Source organism: Lissotriton vulgaris, chromosome 11 (assembly GCF_964263255.1).
Source record: "Lissotriton vulgaris chromosome 11, aLisVul1.2, whole genome shotgun sequence".
Lineage (NCBI taxonomy): Eukaryota > Metazoa > Chordata > Amphibia > Caudata > Salamandridae > Lissotriton > Lissotriton vulgaris.
In genome coordinates this window covers 484,063,980-484,080,982 of record NC_141699.1, presented here as the reverse complement: position 1 = coordinate 484,080,982, position 17,003 = coordinate 484,063,980, and the positions used below count along the sequence as shown (strand labels likewise).

General features: G+C 43.7%; 18 non-coding genes across 18 annotated transcripts; all 18 read left to right on the top strand.

Annotated features, from left to right (window-relative positions):
* The first annotated feature begins 2,780 nt into the window (after nt 1–2,780).
* Nucleotides 2,781–2,862, top strand: TRNAS-CGA (transfer RNA serine (anticodon CGA)). The gene has a single exon. It is a non-coding gene; the product is annotated as a tRNA-Ser (tRNA).
* Nucleotides 2,863–3,405: 543 nt separating this feature from the next.
* TRNAS-CGA (transfer RNA serine (anticodon CGA)) lies at nt 3,406–3,487 on the top strand. The gene has a single exon. It is a non-coding gene; the product is annotated as a tRNA-Ser (tRNA).
* Nucleotides 3,488–5,279: 1,792 nt separating this feature from the next.
* Nucleotides 5,280–5,361, top strand: TRNAS-UGA (transfer RNA serine (anticodon UGA)). Its single transcript has one exon. It is a non-coding gene; the product is annotated as a tRNA-Ser (tRNA).
* Nucleotides 5,362–5,905: 544 nt separating this feature from the next.
* On the top strand, nt 5,906–5,987 carry TRNAS-CGA (transfer RNA serine (anticodon CGA)). The gene has a single exon. It is a non-coding gene; the product is annotated as a tRNA-Ser (tRNA).
* Nucleotides 5,988–6,529: 542 nt separating this feature from the next.
* Nucleotides 6,530–6,611, top strand: TRNAS-CGA (transfer RNA serine (anticodon CGA)). The gene has a single exon. It is a non-coding gene; the product is annotated as a tRNA-Ser (tRNA).
* Nucleotides 6,612–7,154: 543 nt separating this feature from the next.
* Nucleotides 7,155–7,236, top strand: TRNAS-UGA (transfer RNA serine (anticodon UGA)). Its single transcript has one exon. It is a non-coding gene; the product is annotated as a tRNA-Ser (tRNA).
* A 544-nt stretch (nt 7,237–7,780) lies between these two features.
* On the top strand, nt 7,781–7,862 carry TRNAS-CGA (transfer RNA serine (anticodon CGA)). Its single transcript has one exon. It is a non-coding gene; the product is annotated as a tRNA-Ser (tRNA).
* A 541-nt stretch (nt 7,863–8,403) lies between these two features.
* Nucleotides 8,404–8,485, top strand: TRNAS-CGA (transfer RNA serine (anticodon CGA)). The gene has a single exon. It is a non-coding gene; the product is annotated as a tRNA-Ser (tRNA).
* Nucleotides 8,486–9,028: 543 nt separating this feature from the next.
* On the top strand, nt 9,029–9,110 carry TRNAS-UGA (transfer RNA serine (anticodon UGA)). Its single transcript has one exon. It is a non-coding gene; the product is annotated as a tRNA-Ser (tRNA).
* Nucleotides 9,111–9,654: 544 nt separating this feature from the next.
* On the top strand, nt 9,655–9,736 carry TRNAS-UGA (transfer RNA serine (anticodon UGA)). Its single transcript has one exon. It is a non-coding gene; the product is annotated as a tRNA-Ser (tRNA).
* A 1,167-nt stretch (nt 9,737–10,903) lies between these two features.
* Nucleotides 10,904–10,985, top strand: TRNAS-UGA (transfer RNA serine (anticodon UGA)). Its single transcript has one exon. It is a non-coding gene; the product is annotated as a tRNA-Ser (tRNA).
* A 544-nt stretch (nt 10,986–11,529) lies between these two features.
* On the top strand, nt 11,530–11,611 carry TRNAS-CGA (transfer RNA serine (anticodon CGA)). Its single transcript has one exon. It is a non-coding gene; the product is annotated as a tRNA-Ser (tRNA).
* Nucleotides 11,612–12,153: 542 nt separating this feature from the next.
* Nucleotides 12,154–12,235, top strand: TRNAS-CGA (transfer RNA serine (anticodon CGA)). The gene has a single exon. It is a non-coding gene; the product is annotated as a tRNA-Ser (tRNA).
* A 543-nt stretch (nt 12,236–12,778) lies between these two features.
* On the top strand, nt 12,779–12,860 carry TRNAP-UGG (transfer RNA proline (anticodon UGG)). The gene has a single exon. It is a non-coding gene; the product is annotated as a tRNA-Pro (tRNA).
* A 544-nt stretch (nt 12,861–13,404) lies between these two features.
* On the top strand, nt 13,405–13,486 carry TRNAS-CGA (transfer RNA serine (anticodon CGA)). The gene has a single exon. It is a non-coding gene; the product is annotated as a tRNA-Ser (tRNA).
* Nucleotides 13,487–14,653: 1,167 nt separating this feature from the next.
* On the top strand, nt 14,654–14,735 carry TRNAS-UGA (transfer RNA serine (anticodon UGA)). The gene has a single exon. It is a non-coding gene; the product is annotated as a tRNA-Ser (tRNA).
* A 544-nt stretch (nt 14,736–15,279) lies between these two features.
* On the top strand, nt 15,280–15,361 carry TRNAS-UGA (transfer RNA serine (anticodon UGA)). The gene has a single exon. It is a non-coding gene; the product is annotated as a tRNA-Ser (tRNA).
* A 543-nt stretch (nt 15,362–15,904) lies between these two features.
* Nucleotides 15,905–15,986, top strand: TRNAS-UGA (transfer RNA serine (anticodon UGA)). Its single transcript has one exon. It is a non-coding gene; the product is annotated as a tRNA-Ser (tRNA).
* Nucleotides 15,987–17,003: the final 1,017 nt, after the last annotated feature.

Sequence of the window (17,003 nt, the reverse complement as noted above, 5' to 3'; positions counted from 1 at the left end):
CTGGTGGCTCGGAAGGGTTTGTAGTCTGGACCTGTCCTGCCTGATCTAGACGAGTCATGAAAAGAGTACTTTTTTTTATGAAGCGTGTCTTCTTTAAGCTTTTGGACTCTTTCTGAGTACACTTAAGGGCCCGTTGCCACCGCCGTAATATAGGGAAACGAGGATAGAAATGTGCAGTGATTGATTACCGCTCATCGGTGCCCTGTCACTCACTTTGAGTGATGCGTATTGCTATTTTTATTAATTGTATGAAAGTATGCGAAATAAGTGAGGACAACAGGGCACTGCTGGTATGTGCCCCGTCCTTCCGTTACTTTATTTTTTAGGTCTCGACCTGACATGAGTAGCGCAGGGCTCGTATACGACAACAGTGACATCATACGCACGCAGCTGCGATGGCCGACTGGTTAAGGCGTTGGACTTGAAATCCAATGGGGTTTCCCCACGTAGGTTCGAAACCTGCTTGCAGCGGCATGAGATTTTGCATGAACACTATTTGGTTAAGTTAAGTTAATGTTCACTTCTCATTACGCAATCCTCATCAAGTCACAGAGTTAAACTGCAAAAACTCAAACTAGATGTAAACATTGAGACAATTTCCACACCCAGGAAGTGTTTTAGAGAGCAGGTGGCTCGGAAGGGTTCGTAGTCTGGACCTGTCCTACCTGATCTAGACAAGTCATGAAAAGAGTACTTTTTTTTATGAAGCGCGTCTTGTTTAAGCTTTTGGACTCTTTCTGAGTACACTTAAGGGCACGTTGCCACCGCCGTAATATAGGGAAACGAGGATAGAAATGTGCAGTGATAGATTACCGCTCATCGGTGCCCTGTCACTCACTTTGAGTGATGCGTATTGCTATTTTTATTAATTGTATGAAAGCATGCAAAATAAGTGAGGACAACAGGGCACTGCTGGTACGTGCCCCGTCCTTCTGTTACTTTATTTTTTATGTCTTGGCCTGACGTGAGTAGTGCATGGCTAGTATACGACATCTGTGACATCATACTCACGCAGCTGCGATGGCGAGTGGTTAAGGTGTTGGACTTGAAATCCAATGGGGTTTCCCCACGTAGGTTCGAAACCTGCTAGCAGCGGCATGAGATTTTGCATGAACACTATTTGGTTAGGTTAAGTTATTGTTCACTTCTCATTACGCAATCCTCATCAAGTCACAGAGTTAAACTGCAAAAACTCAAACTAGATGTAAACATTGAGACAATTTCCACACCCAGGAAGTGTTTTGGACTCTTTCTGAGTACACTTAAGGGCCCGTTGCCACCGCCGTAATATAGGGAAACGAGGATAGAAATGTGCAGTGATTGATTACCGCTCATCGGTGCCCTGTCACTCACTTTGAGTGATGCGTATTGCTATTTTTATTAATTGTATGAAAGCATGCAAAATAAGTGAGGACAACAGGGCACTGCTGGTACGTGCCCCGCCCTTCTGTTACTTTATTTTTTATGTCTCGGCCTGACGTGAGTAGTGCATGGCTAGTATACGACAACTGTGACATCATACTCACGCAGCTGCGATGGCCGAGTGGTTAAGGCGTTGGACTTGAAATCCAATGGGGTTTCTCCGCGTAAGTTCGAATTCTGCTTGCAGCGTCAAGAGATTTTGCATGAACACCATTTGGTTTAGTTAACTAAATGTTTACTTCTTGTTACGCAATCCTCATCAAGTCACAGAGTTAAACGGCAAAAACTCAAACTAGATGTAAACATTGAGACAATTTCCACACCCAGGAAGTGTTTTAGAGAGCAGGTGCCTCGGAAGGGTTCGTAGTCTGGACCTGTCCTGCATGATCTAGACAAGTCATGAAAAGCGTAATTATTTTTTTATGAAGCGTGTCTTGTTTAGGCTTTTGGACTCTTTCTGAGTACACTTAAGGGCCCGTTACCACCGCCGTAATATAGGGAAAAGAGGGTAGAAATGCGCAATGATTGATTACCACTCATCTGTGCCTTTTCACTCACTTTGAGTGATGCATGTTGCTATTTTTATTAATTGTATGAAAGCATGCAAAATAAGTGAGGACAACAGGGCACTGCTGGTACGTGCCCCGTCCTTCTGTTACTTTATTTTTTGGTCTCGGCCTGACATGAGCAGAGTATGGCTCGTATACGACAACAGTGACATCATACTCATGCAGCTGCGATGGCCTAGTGGTTAAGGCGTTGGACTTGAAATCCAATGGGGTTTCCCTGCGCAGGTTCGAATCCTGCTTGCAGGGTAGTGTGATTTTGCATGAACACCATTTGGTTTAGTTAAGGAAATGTTCACTTCTTGTTCACAATCCTCATCAAGTTACAGAGTTAAATGGAAAAAACTCAAACTAGATGTAAACATTGAGACAATTTCCACACCCAGGAAGTGTTTTAGAGAGCTGGTGGCTCAGAAGGGTTTGTAGTCTGGACCTGTCCTGCCTGATCTAGACAAGTCATGAAAAGAGTACTTTTTTTTTATGATGCATGTCTTGTTTAGGCTTTTGGACTCTTTCTTAGTACACTTAAGGGCCTGTTACCACCGCCGTAATATAGGGAAAAGTGGGTAGAAACATGCAGTGATTGATTACCACTCATCTGTGCCCTTTCACTCACTTTGAGTGATGCATGTTGCTATTTTTATTAATTGTATGAAAGCATGCAAAATAATGAAGGACAACAGGGCACTGCTGGTACGTGCCCCGTCCTTCCGTTACTTTATTTTTTTGGTCTCCGCCTGACATGAGCAGAGCATGGCTTGTATACGACAACAGTGACTTCATACTCATATAGCTGCGATGGCCGAGTGGTTAAGGCGTTGGACACGAAATCCAATGGGGTATCCCTGCGCAGGTTCGAATCCTGCTTGCAGCGTAGTGTGATTTTGCATGAACACCATTTGGTTTAGTTAAGGAAATGTTCACTTCTCGTTACGCAATCCTCATCAAGTCACAGAGTTAAATGGCAAAAACTCAAACTAGATGTAAACATTGAAACAATTTCCACACCTAGGAAGTGTTTTAGAGAGCAGGTGGCTCGGAAGGGTTTGTAGTCTGGACCTATCCTGCCTGATCTAGACAAGTTACGAAATGAGTAATTTTTTTTATGAAGCGTGTCTTGTTTAGGCTTTTGGACTCTTTCTGAGTACACTTAAGGGCCCGTTGCCACCGCCGTAATATATGGAAACGAGGGTAGAAATGTGCAGTGATTGATTACCACTCATCTGTGCCCTTTCACTCACTTTGAGTGATGCATGTTGCTATTTTTATTAATTGTATGAAAGCATGCAAAATAAGTGAGGACAACAGGGCACTGCTGGTACGTGCCCCGTCCTTCCGTTACTTTATTTTTTTGGTCTCCGCCTGACATGAGCAGAGCATGGCTCGTATACGACAACAGTGACATCATACTCATGCAGCTGTGATGGCCGAGTGGTTAAGGCGTTGGACTCGAAATCCAATGGGGTTTCCCTGCACAGGTTCGAATCCTGCTTGCAGCGTAGTGTGATTTTGCATGAACACCATTTGGTTTAGTTAAGGAAATGTTCACTTCTCGTTACGCAATCCTCATCAAGTCACAGAGTTAAATGGCAAAAACTCAAACTAGATGTAAACATTGAGACAATTTCCACACCCAGGAAGTGTTTTAGAGAGCAGGTGCCTCGGAAGGGTTCGTAGTCTGGACCTGTCCTACCTGATCTAGACAAGTCATGAAAAGAGTACTTTTTTTTATGAAGCGTGTCTTGTTTAAGCTTTTGGACTCTTTCTGAGTACACTTAAGGGCCCGTTGCCACCGCCGTAATATAGGGAAACAAGGATAGAAATGTGCAGTGATTGATTACCGCTCATCGGTGCCCTGTCACTCACTTTGAGTGATGCGTATTGCTATTTTTATTAATTGTATGAAAGCATGCCAAATAAGTGAGGACAACAGGGCACTGCTGGTACGTGTCCCGTCCTTCTGTTACTTTATTTTTTATGTCTCGGCCTGACGTGAGTAGTGCATGGCTCGTATACGACAACTGTGACATCATACTCACGCAGCTGCGATGGCCGAGTGGTTAAGGCGTTGGACTTGAAATCCAATGGGGTTTCCCCGCGTAGATTCGAATCCTGCTTGTAGCGTCATGAGATTTTGCATGAACACCATTTGGTTTAGTTAATTAAATGTTTACTTCTTGTTACGCAATCCTCATCAAGTCACAGAGTTAAATGGCAAAAACTCAAACTAGATGTAAACATTGAGACAATTTCCACACCCAGGAAGTGTTTAAGAGAGCAGGTGGCTCGGAAGGGTTCGTAGTCTGGACCTGTCCTGCCTGATCTAGACAAGTCATGAAAAGAGTACTTTTTTTTATGAAGCGTGTCTTGTTTAAGCTTTTGGACTCTTTCTGAGTACACTTAAGGGCCCGTTGCCACCGCCGTAATATAGGGAAACAAGGATAGAAATGTGCAGTGATTGATTACCGCTCATCGGTGCCCTGTCACTCACTTTGAGTGATGCGTATTGCTATTTTTATTAATTGTATGAAAGCATGCCAAATAAGTGAGGACAACAGGGCACTGCTGGTACGTGTCCCGTCCTTCTGTTACTTTATTTTTTATGTCTCGGCCTGACGTGAGTAGTGCATGGCTCGTATACGACAACTGTGACATCATACTCACGCAGCTGCGATGGCCGAGTGGTTAAGGCGTTGGACTTGAAATCCAATGGGGTTTCCCCGCGTAGATTCGAATCCTGCTTGTAGCGTCATGAGATTTTGCATGAACACCATTTGGTTTAGTTAATTAAATGTTTACTTCTTGTTACGCAATCCTCATCAAGTCACAGAGTTAAATGGCAAAAACTCAAACTAGATGTAAACATTGAGACAATTTCCACACCCAGGAAGTGTTTAAGAGAGCAGGTGGCTCGGAAGGGTTCGTAGTCTGGACCTGTCCTGCCTGATCTAGACAAGTCATGAAAAGAGTACTTTTTTTTATGAAGCGTGTCTTGTTTAAGCTTTTGGACTCTTTCTGAGTACACTTAAGGGCCCGTTGCCACCGCCGTAATATAGGGAAACGAGGATAGAAATGTGCAGTGATTGATTACCGCTCATCGGTGCCCTGTCACTCACTTTGAGTGATGCGTATTGCTATTTTATTAATTGTATGAAAGCATGCAAAATAAGTGAGGACAACAGGGCACTGCTGGTACGTGCCACGTCCTTCTGTTACTTTATTTTTTATGTCTCGGCCTGACGTGAATAGTGCATGGCTCGTATACGACAACTGTGACATCATACTCACAAAGCTGCGATGGCCGAGTGGTTAAGGCGTTGGACTTGAAATCCAATGGGGTTTCCCCGCGTAGGTTCGAATCCTGCTTGCAGCGTCATGAGATTTTGCATGAACACCATTTGGTTTAGTTAGGTAAATGTTTACTTCTTGTTACGCAATCCTCATCAAGTCACAGAGTTAAACGGCAAAAACTCAAACTAGATGTAAACATTGAGACAATTTCCACACCCAGGAAGTGTTTTAGAGAGCAGGTGGCTCGGAAGGGTTCGTAGTCTGGACCTGTCCTGCATGATCTAGACAAGTCATGAAAAGAGTAATTATTTTTTTATGAAGCGTGTCTTGTTTAGGCTTTTGGACTCTTTCTTAGTACACTTAAGGGCCCGTTACCACGGCCGTAATATAGGGAAAAGAGGGTAGAAATGCGCAATGATTGATTACCACTCATCTGTGCCTTTTCACTCACTTTGAGTGATGCATGTTGCTATTTTTATTAATTGTATGAAAGCATGCAAAATAAGTGAGGACAACAGGGCACTGCTGGTACGTGCCCAGTCCTTCTGTTACTTTATTTTTTGGTCTCGGCCTGACATGAGCAGAGTATGGCTCGTATACGACAACAGTGACATCATACTAATGCAGCTGCGATGGCCGAGTGGTTAAGGCGTTGGACTCGAAATCCAATGGGGTTTCCCTGCGCAGGTTCGAATCCTGCTTGCAGCGTAGTGTGATTTTGCATGAACACCATTTGGTTTAGTTAAGGAAATGTTCGCTTCTTGTTCGCAATCCTCATCAAGTTACAGAGTTAAATGGAAAAAACTCAAACTAGATGTAAACATTGAGACAATTTCCACACCCAGGAAGTGTTTTAGAGAGCTGGTGGCTCAGAAGGGTTTGTAGTCTGGACCTGTCCTGCCTGATCTCGACAAGTCATGAAAAGAGTACTTTTTTTTATGATGCATGTCTTGTTTAGGCTTTTGGACTCTTTCCTAGTACACTTAAGGGCCTGTTACCACCGCCGTAATATAGGGAAAAGTGGGTAGAAACATGCAGTGATTGATTACCACTCATCTGTGCCCTTTCACTCACTTTGAGTGATGCATGTTGCAATTTTTATTAATTGTATGAAAGCATGCAAAATAAGTGAGGACAACAGGGCACTGCTGGTACGTGCCCCGTCCTTCCGTTACTTTATTTTTTTGGTCTCCGCCTGACATGAGCAGAGCATGGCTCGTATACGACAACAGTGACATCATACTCATGCAGCTGCGATGGCCGAGTGGTTAAGGCGTTGGACTCGAAATCCAATGGGGTTTCCCTGCACAGGTTCGAATCCTGCTTGCAGCGTAGTGTGATTTTGCATGAACACCATTTGGTTTAGTTAAGGAAATGTTCACTTCTCGTTACGCAATCCTCATCAAGTCACAGAGTTAAATGGCAAAAACTCAAACTAGATGTAAACATTGAAACAATTTCCACACCTAGGAAGTGTTTTAGAGAGCAGGTGGCTCGGAAGGGTTTGTAGTCTGGACCTATCCTGCCTGATCTAGACAAGTTACGAAATGAGTAATTTTTTTTATGAAGCGTGTCTTGTTTAAGCTTTTGGACTCTTTCTGAGTACACTTAAGGGCCCGTTGCCACCGCCGTAATATAGGGAAACGAGGATAGAAATGTGCAGTGATTGATTACCGCTCATCGGTGCCCTGTCACTCACTTTGAGTGATGCGTATTGCTATTTTTATTAATTGTCTGAAAGCATGCAAAATAAGTGAGGACAACAGGGCACTGCTGGTACGTGCCCTGTCCTTCTGTTACTTTATTTTTTATGTCTCGGCCTGACGTGAGTAGTGCATGGCTCGTATACGACAACTGTGACATCCTACTCACGCAGCTGCGATGGCCGAGTGGTTAAGGCGTTAGACTTGAAATCCAATGGGGTTTCCCCGCGTAGGTTCGAATCCTGCTTGCAGCGTCATGAGATTTTGCATGAACACCATTTGGTTTAGTTAAGTAAATGTTTACTTCTTGTTACGCAATCCTCATCAAGTCACAGAGTTAAACGGCAAAAACTCAAACTAGATGTAAACATTGAGACAATTTCCACACCCAGGAAGTGTTTTAGAGAGCAGGTGCCTCGGAAGAGTTCGTATTCTGGACCTGTCCTGCATGATCTAGACAAGTCATGAAAAGAGTAATTATTTTTTTATGAAGCGTGTCTTGTTTAGGCTTTTGGACTCTTTCTTAGTACACTTAAGGGCCCGTTACCACCGCTGTAATATAGGGAAAAGAGGGTAGAAATGCGCAATGATTGATTACCACTCATCTGTGCCCTTTCACTCACTTTGAGTGATGCATGTTGCTATTTTTATTAATTGTATGAAAGCATGCAAAATAAGTGAGGACAACAGGGCACTGCTGGTACGTGCCCCGTCCTTCTGTTACTTTATTTTTTGGTCTCGGCCTGACATGAGCAGAGTATGGCTCGTATACGACAACAGTGACATCATACTCATGCAGCTGCGATGGCCGAGTGGTTGAGGCGTTGGACTCGAAATCCAATGGGGTTTCCCTGCGCAGGTTCGAATCCTGCTTGCAGCGTAGTGTGATTTTGCATGAACACCATTTGGTTTAGTTAAGGAAATGTTCACTTCTTGTTCGCAATCCTCATCAAGTCACAGAGTTAAATGGAAAAAACTCAAACTAGATGTAAACATTGAGACAATTTCCACACCCAGGAAGTGTTTTAGAGAGCAGGTGGCTCGGAAGGGTTTGTAGTCTGGACCTGTCCTGCCTGATCTAGACAAGTCATGAAAAGAGTACTTTTTTTTATGATGCATGTCTTGTTTAGGCTTTTGGACTCTTTCATAGTACACTTAAGGGCCTGTTACCACCGCCGTAATATAGGGAAAGTGGGTAGAAACATGCAGTGATTGATTACCACTCATCTGTGCCCTTTCACTCACTTTGAGTGATGCATGTTGCTATTTTTATTAATTGTATGAAAGCATGCAAAATAAGCGAGGACAACAGGGCACTGCTGGTACGTGCCCCGTCCTTCCGTTACTTTATTTTTTTGGTCTCCGCCTGACATGAGCAGAACATGGCTCGTATACGACAACAGTGACATCATACTCATGCAGCTGCGATGGCCGAGTGGTTAAGGCGTTGGACTCGAAATCCAATGGGGTTTCCCTGCGCAGGTTCGAATCCTGCTTGCAGCGAAGTATGATTTTGCATGAACTCCATTTGGTTTAGTTAAGGAAATGTTCACTTCTCGTTACGCAATCCTCATCAAGTCACAGAGTTAAATGGCAAAAACTCAAACTAGATGTAAACATTAAAACAATTTCCACACCTAGGAAGTGTTTTAGAGAGCAGGTGGCTCGGAAGGGTTTGTAGTCTGGACCTATCCTGCCTGATCTAGACAAGTTACGAAATGAGTAATTTTTTTTATGAAGCGTGTCTTGTTTAGGCTTTTGGACTCTTTCTGAGTACACTTAAGGGCCCGTTGCCACCGCCGTAATATAGGGAAACGAGGATAGAAATGTGCAGTGATTGATTACCGCTCATCGGTGCCCTGTCACTCACTTTGAGTGATGCGTATTGCTATTTTTATTAATTGTATGAAAGCATGCCAAATAAGTGAGGACAACAGGGCACTGCTGGTACGTGTCCCGTCCTTCTGTTACTTTATTTTTTATGTCTCGGCCTGACGTGAGTAGTGCATGGCTCGTATACGACAACTGTGACATCATACTCTCGCAGCTGCGATGGCCGAGTGGTTAAGGCGTTGGACTTGAAATCCAATCGGGTTTCCCCGTGTAGGTTCAAATCCTGCTTGCAGCGTCATGAGATTTTGCATGAACACCATTTGGTTTAGTTAAGTAAATGTTTACTTCTTGTTACGCAATCCTCATCAAGTCACAGAGTTAAACGGCAAAAACTCAAACTAGATGTAAACATTGAAACAATTTCCACACCTAGGAACTGTTTTAGAGAGCAGGTGGCTCGGAAGGGTTTGTAGTCTGGACCTATCCTGCCTGATCTAGACAAGTTACGAAATGAGTAATTTTTTTTTATGAAGCGTGTCTTGTTTAGGCTTTTGGACTCTTTCTGAGTACACTTAAGGGCCCGTTGCCACCGCCGTAATATATGGAAACGAGGGTAGAAATGTGCAGTGATTGATTACCGCTCATCGGTGCCCTGTCACTCACTTTGAGTGATGCGTATTGCTATTTTTATTAATTGTATGAAAGCATGCCAAATAAGTGAGGACAACAGGGCACTGCTGGTACGTGTCCCGTCCTTCTGTTACTTTATTTTTTATGTCTCGGCCTGACGTGAGTAGTGCATGGCTCGTATACGACAACTGTGACATCATACTCACACAGCTGCGATGGCCGAGTGGTTAAGGCATTGGACTTGAAATCCAATGGGGTTTCCCCGCGTAGGTTCGAATCCTGCTTGCAGCGTCATGAGATTTTGCACGAACACCATTTGGTTTAGTTAAGTAAATGTTTACTTCTTGTTACGCAATCCTCATCAAGTCACAGAGTTAAACGGCAAAAACTCAAACTAGATGTAAACATTGAAACAATTTCCACACCTAGGAAGTGTTTTAGAGAGCTGGTTGCTCGGAAGGGTTTGTAGTCTGGACCTGTCCTGCCTGATCTAGACAAGTCATGAAAAGAGTACTTTTTTTTATGAAGCGTGTCTTCTTTAAGCTTTTGGACTCTTTCTGAGTACACTTAAGGGCCCGTTGCCACCGCCGTAATATAGGGAAACGAGGATAGAAATGTGCAGTGATTGATTACCGCTCATCGGTGCCCTGTCACTCACTCTGAGTGATGCGTATTGCTATTTTTATTATTTGTATGAAAGTATGCGAAATAAGTGAGGACAACAGGGCACTGCTGGTATGTGCCCCGTCCTTCCGTTACTTTATTTTTTAGGTCTCGACCTGACATGAGTAGCGCAGGGCTCATATACGACAACAGTGACATCATACTCACGCAGCTGCGATGGCCGAGTGGTTAAGGAGTTGGACTTGAAATAGAATGGGGTTTCTCCACGTAGGTTCGAAACCTGCTTGCAGCGGCATGAGATTTTGCATGAACACTATTTGGTTAAGTTAAGTTAATGTTCACTTCTCATTACGCAATCCTCATCAAGTCACAGAGTTAAACTGCAAAAACTCAAACTAGATGTAAACATTGAGACAATTTCCACACCCAGGAAGTGTTTTACAGAGCAGGTGGCTCGGAAGGGTTCGTAGTCTGGACCTGTCCTACCTGATCTAGACAAGTCATGAAAAGAGTACTTTTTTTTATGAAGCGTGTCTTGTTTAAGCTTTTGGACTCTTTCTGAGTACACTTAAGGGCCCGTTGCCACCGCCGTAATATAGGGAAACGAGGATAGAAATGTGCAGTGATTGATTACCGCTCATCGGTGCCCTGTCACTCACTTTGAGTGATGCGTATTGCTATTTTATTAATTGTATGAAAGCATGCAAAATAAGTGAGGACAACAGGGCACTGCTGGTACGTGCCCCGTCCTTCTGTTACTTTATTTTTTATGTCTCGGCCTGACGTGAATAGTGCATGGCTCGTATACGACAACTGTGACATCATACTCACAAAGCTGCGATGGCTGAGTGGTTAAGGCGTTGGACTTGAAATCCAATGGGGTTTCCCCGCGTAGGTTCGAATCCTGCTTGCAGCGTCATGAGATTTTGCATGAACACCATTTGGTTTAGTTAAGTAAATGTTTACTTCTTGTTACGCAATCCTCATCAAGTCACAGAGTTAAACGGCAAAAACTCAAACTAGATGTAAACATTGAGACAATTTCCACACCCAGGAAGTGTTTTAGAGAGCAGGTGGCTCGGAAGGGTTCGTAGTCTGGACCTGTCCTGCATGATCTAGACAAGTCATGAAAAGAGTAATTATTTTTTTATGAAGCGTGTCTTGTTTAGGCTTTTGGACTCTTTCTTAGTACACTTAAGGGCCCGTTACCACGGCCGTAATATAGGGAAAAGAGGGTAGAAATGCGCAATGATTGATTACCACTCATCTGTGCCTTTTCACTCACTTTGAGTGATGCATGTTGCTATTTTTATTAATTGTATGAAAGCATGCAAAATAAGTGAGGACAACAGGGCACTGCTGGTACGTGCCCAGTCCTTCTGTTACTTTATTTTTTGGTCTCGGCCTGACATGAGCAGAGTATGGCTCGTATACGACAACAGTGACATCATACTAATGCAGCTGCGATGGCCGAGTGGTTAAGGCGTTGGACTCGAAATCCAATGGGGTTTCCCTGCGCAGGTTCGAATCCTGCTTGCAGCGTAGTGTGATTTTGCATGAACACCATTTGGTTTAGTTAAGGAAATGTTCGCTTCTTGTTCGCAATCCTCATCAAGTTACAGAGTTAAATGGAAAAAACTCAAACTAGATGTAAACATTGAGACAATTTCCACACCCAGGAAGTGTTTTAGAGAGCTGGTGGCTCAGAAGGGTTTGTAGTCTGGACCTGTCCTGCCTGATCTCGACAAGTCATGAAAAGAGTACTTTTTTTTATGATGCATGTCTTGTTTAGGCTTTTGGACTCTTTCCTAGTACACTTAAGGGCCTGTTACCACCGCCGTAATATGGGGAAAAGTGGGTAGAAACATGCAGTGATTGATTACCACTCATCTGTGCCCTTTCACTCACTTTGAGTGATGCATGTTGCAATTTTTATTAATTGTATGAAAGCATGCAAAATAAGTGAGGACAACAGGGCACTGCTGGTACGTGCCCCGTCCTTCCGTTACTTTATTTTTTTGGTCTCCGCCTGACATGAGCAGAGCATGGCTCGTATACGACAACAGTGACATCATACTCATGCAGCTGTGATGGCCGAGTGGTTAAGGCGTTGGACTCGAAATCCAATGGGGTTTCCCTGCACAGGTTCGAATCCTGCTTGCAGCGTAGTGTGATTTTGCATGAACACCATTTGGTTTAGTTAAGGAAATGTTCACTTCTCGTTACGCAATCCTCATCAAGTCACAGAGTTAAATGGCAAAAACTCAAACTAGATGTAAACATTGAGACAATTTCCACACCCAGGAAGTGTTTTAGAGAGCAGGTGCCTCGGAAGGGTTCGTAGTCTGGACCTGTCCTACCTGATCTAGACAAGTCATGAAAAGAGTACTTTTTTTTATGAAGCGTGTCTTGTTTAAGCTTTTGGACTCTTTCTGAGTACACTTAAGGGCCCGTTGCCACCGCCGTAATATAGGGAAACAAGGATAGAAATGTGCAGTGATTGATTACCGCTCATCGGTGCCCTGTCACTCACTTTGAGTGATGCGTATTGCTATTTTTATTAATTGTATGAAAGCATGCCAAATAAGTGAGGACAACAGGGCACTGCTGGTACGTGTCCCATCCTTCTGTTACTTTATTTTTTATGTCTCGGCCTGACGTGAGTAGTGCATGGCTCGTATACGACAACTGTGACATCATACTCACGCAGCTGCGATGGCCGAGTGGTTAAGGCGTTGGACTTGGAATCCAATGGGGTTTCCCCGCGTAGGTTCGAATCCTGCTTGCAGCGTCATGAGATTTTGCATGAACACGATTTGGTTTAGTTAAGTAAATGTTTACTTCTTGTTACGCAATCCTCATCAAGTCACAGAGTTAAACGGCAAAAACTCAAACTAGATGTAAACATTGAAACAATTTCCACACCTAGGAAGTGTTTTAGAGAGCAGGTGCCTCGGAAGGGTTTGTAGTCTGGACCTATCCTGCCTGATCTAGACAAGTTACGAAATGAGTAATTTTTTTTTATGAAGCGTGTCTTGTTTAGGCTTTTGGACTCTTTCCGAGTACACTTAAGGGCCCGTTGCCACCGCCGTAATATATGGAAACGAGGGTAGAAATGTGCAGTGATTGATTACCGCTCATCGGTGCCCTGTCACTCACTTTGAGTGATGTGTATTGCTATTTTTATTAATTGTATGAAAGCATGCCAAATAAGCGAGGACAACAGGGCACTGCTGGTACGTGCCCCGTCCTTCCGTTACTTTATTTTTTTGGTCTCCGCCTGACATGAGCAGAGCATGGCTCGTATACGACAACAGTGACATCATACTCATGCAGCTGCGATGGCCGAGTGGTTAAGGCGTTGGACTCGAAATCCAATGGGGTTTCCCTGCGCAGGTTCGAATCCTGCTTGCAGCGTAGTATGATTTTGCATGAACACCATTTGGTTTAGTTAAGGAAATGTTCACTTCTCGTTACGCAATCCTCATCAAGTCACAGAGTTAAATGGCAAAAACTCAAACTAGATGTAAACATTAAAACAATTTCCACACCTAGGAAGTGTTTTAGAGAGCAGGTGGCTCGGAAGGGTTTGTAGTCTGGACCTATCCTGCCTGATCTAGACAAGTTACGAAATGAGTAATTTTTTTTATGAAGTGTGTCTTGTTTAGGCTTTTGGACTCTTTCTGAGTACACTTAAGGGCCCGTTGCCACCGCCGTAATATATAGAAACGAGGGTAGAAATGTGCAGTGATTGATTACCGCTCATCTGTGCCCTGTCACTCATTTTGAGTGATGCATATTGCTATTTTTATTAATTGTATGAAGGTATGCGAAATAAGTGAGGACAACAGGGCACTGCTGGTATGTGCCCCGTCCTTCCGTTACTTTATTTTTTAGGTCTCGACCTGACATGAGTAGCGCATGGCTCGTATACGACAACAGTGACATCATACTCACGCAGCTGCGATGGCCGAGTGGTTAAGGCGTTGGACTTGAAATCCAATGGGGTTTCTCCGCGTAGGTTTGAATCCTGCTTGCAGCGGCATGAGATTTTGCATGAACACAATTTGGTTTAGTTAAGTAAATGTTCACTTCTCATTACGCAATCCTCATCAAGTCACAGAGTTAAACTGCAAAAACTCATACTAGATGTAAACATTGAGACAATTTCCACACTCAGGAAGTGTTTTAGAGAGCAGGTGGCTCGGAAGGGTTCGTAGTCTGGACCTGTCCTGCCTGATCTAGACAAGTCATGAAAAGAGTACTTTTTTTATGAAGCGTGTCTTGTTTAAGCTTTTGGACTCTTTCTGAGTACACTTAAGGGCCCGTTGCCGCCGCCGTAATATAGGGAAACGAGGATAGAAATGTGCAGTGATTGATTACCGCTCATCGGTGCCCTGTCACTCACTTTGAGTGATGCGTATTGCTATTTTTATTAATTGTATCAAAGCATGCAAAATAAGTGAGGACAACAGGGCACTGCTGGTACGTGCCCCGTCCTTCTGTTACTTTATTTTTTATGTCTCGGCCTGACGTGAGTAGTGCATGGCTCGTATACGACAACTGTGACATCATACTCACGCAGCTGCGATGGCCGAGTGGTTAAGGCGTTGGACTTGAAATCCAATGGGGTTTCCCCGCGTAGGTTTGAATCCTGCTTGCAGCGTCATGAGATTTTGCATGAACACCATTTGGTTTAGTTAAGTAAATGTTTACTTCTTGTTACGCAATCCTCATCAAGTCACAGAGTTAAACGGCAAAAACTCAAACTAGATGTAAACATTGAAACAATTTCCACACCTAGGAAGTGTTTTAGAGAGCAGGTGGCTCGGAAGGGTTTGTAGTCTGGACCTATCCTGCCTGATCTAGAAAAGTTACGAAATGAGTAATTTTTTTTTATGAAGCGTGTCTTGTTTAATCTTTTGGACTCTTTCTGAGTACACTTAAGGGCCCGTTGCCACCGCCGTAATATATGGAAACGAGGGTAGAAATGTGCAGTGATTGATTACCGCTCATCTGTGCCCTGTCACTCATTTTGAGTGATGCATATTGCTATTTTTATTAATTGTATGAAAGTATGCGAAATAAGTGAGGACAACAGGGCACTGCTGGTATGTGCCCCGTCCTTCCGTTACTTTATTTTTTAGGTCTCGACCTGACATGAGTAGCGCATGGCTCGTATACGACAACAGTGACATTATACTCACGCAGCTGCGATGGCCGAGTGATTAAGGCGTTGGACTTGAAATCCAATGGGGTTTCCCCACGTAGGTTCGAATCCTGCTTGCAGCGGCATGTGATTTTGCATGAACACCATTTGGTTAAGTTAAGTAAATGTTCACTTCTCATTACGCAATCCTCATCAAGTCACATAGTTAAACTGCAAAAACTCATACTAGATGTAAACATTGAGACAATTTCCACACCCAGGAAGTGTTTTAGAGAGCAGGTGCCTCGGAAGGGTTCGTAGTCTGGACCTGTCCTACCTGATCTAGACAAGTCATGAAAAGAGTACTTTTTTTTATGAAGCGTGTCTTGTTTAAGCTTTTGGACTCTTTCTGAGTACACTTAAGGGCCCGTTGCCACCGCCGTAATATAGGGAAACGAGGATAGAAATGTGCAGTGATTGATTACCGCTCATCGGTGCCCTGTCACTCACTTTGAGTGATGCGTATTGCTATTTTTATTAATTGTATGAAAGCATGCAAAATAAGTGAGGACAACAGGGCACTGCTGGTACGTGCCCCGTCCTTCTGTTACTTTATTTTTTATGTCTCGGCCTGACATGAGTAGTGCATGGCTCGTATACGACAACTGTGACATCATACTCATGCAGCTGCGATGGCCGAGTGGTTAAGGCTTTGGACTTGAAATCCAATGGGGTTTCCCCGCGTAGGTTCGAATCCTGCTTGCAGCGTCATGAGATTTTGCATGAACACCATTTGGTTTAGTTAAGCAAATGTTTACGTCTTGTTACGCAATCCTCATCAAGTCACAGAGTTAAACGGCAAAAACTCAAACTAGATGTAATCATTGAAACAATTTCCACACCTAGGAAGTGTTTTAGAGAGCTGGTGGCTCGGAAGGGTTTGTAGTCTGGACCTGTCCTGCCTGATCTAGACGAGTCATGAAAAGAGTACTTTTTTTTATGAAGCGTGTCTTCTTTAAGCTTTTGGACTCTTTCTGAGTACACTTAAGGGCCCGTTGCCACCGCCGTAATATAGGGAAACGAGGATAGAAATGTGCAGTGATTGATTACCGCTCATCGGTGCCCTGTCACTCACTTTGAGTGATGCGTATTGCTATTTTTATTAATTGTATGAAAGTATGCGAAATAAGTGAGGACAACAGGGCACTGCTGGTATGTGCCCCGTCCTTCCGTTACTTTATTTTTTAGGTCTCGACCTGACATGAGTAGCGCAGGGCTCGTATACGACAACAGTGACATCATACGCACGCAGCTGCGATGGCCGACTGGTTAAGGCGTTGGACTTGAAATCCAATGGGGTTTCCCCACGTAGGTTCGAAACCTGCTTGCAGCGGCATGAGATTTTGCATGAACACTATTTGGTTAAGTTAAGTTAATGTTCACTTCTCATTACGCAATCCTCATCAAGTCACAGAGTTAAACTGCAAAAACTCAAACTAGATGTAAACATTGAGACAATTTCCACACCCAGGAAGTGTTTTAGAGAGCAGGTGGCTCGGAAGGGTTCGTAGTCTGGACCTGTCCTACCTGATCTAGACAAGTCATGAAAAGAGTACTTTTTTTTATGAAGCGCGTCTTGTTTAAGCTTTTGGACTCTTTCTGAGTACACTTAAGGGCACGTTGCCACCGCCGTAATATAGGGAAACGAGGATAGAAATGTGCAGTGATAGATTACCGCTCATCGGTGCCCTGTCACTCACTTTGAGTGATGCGTATTGCTATTTT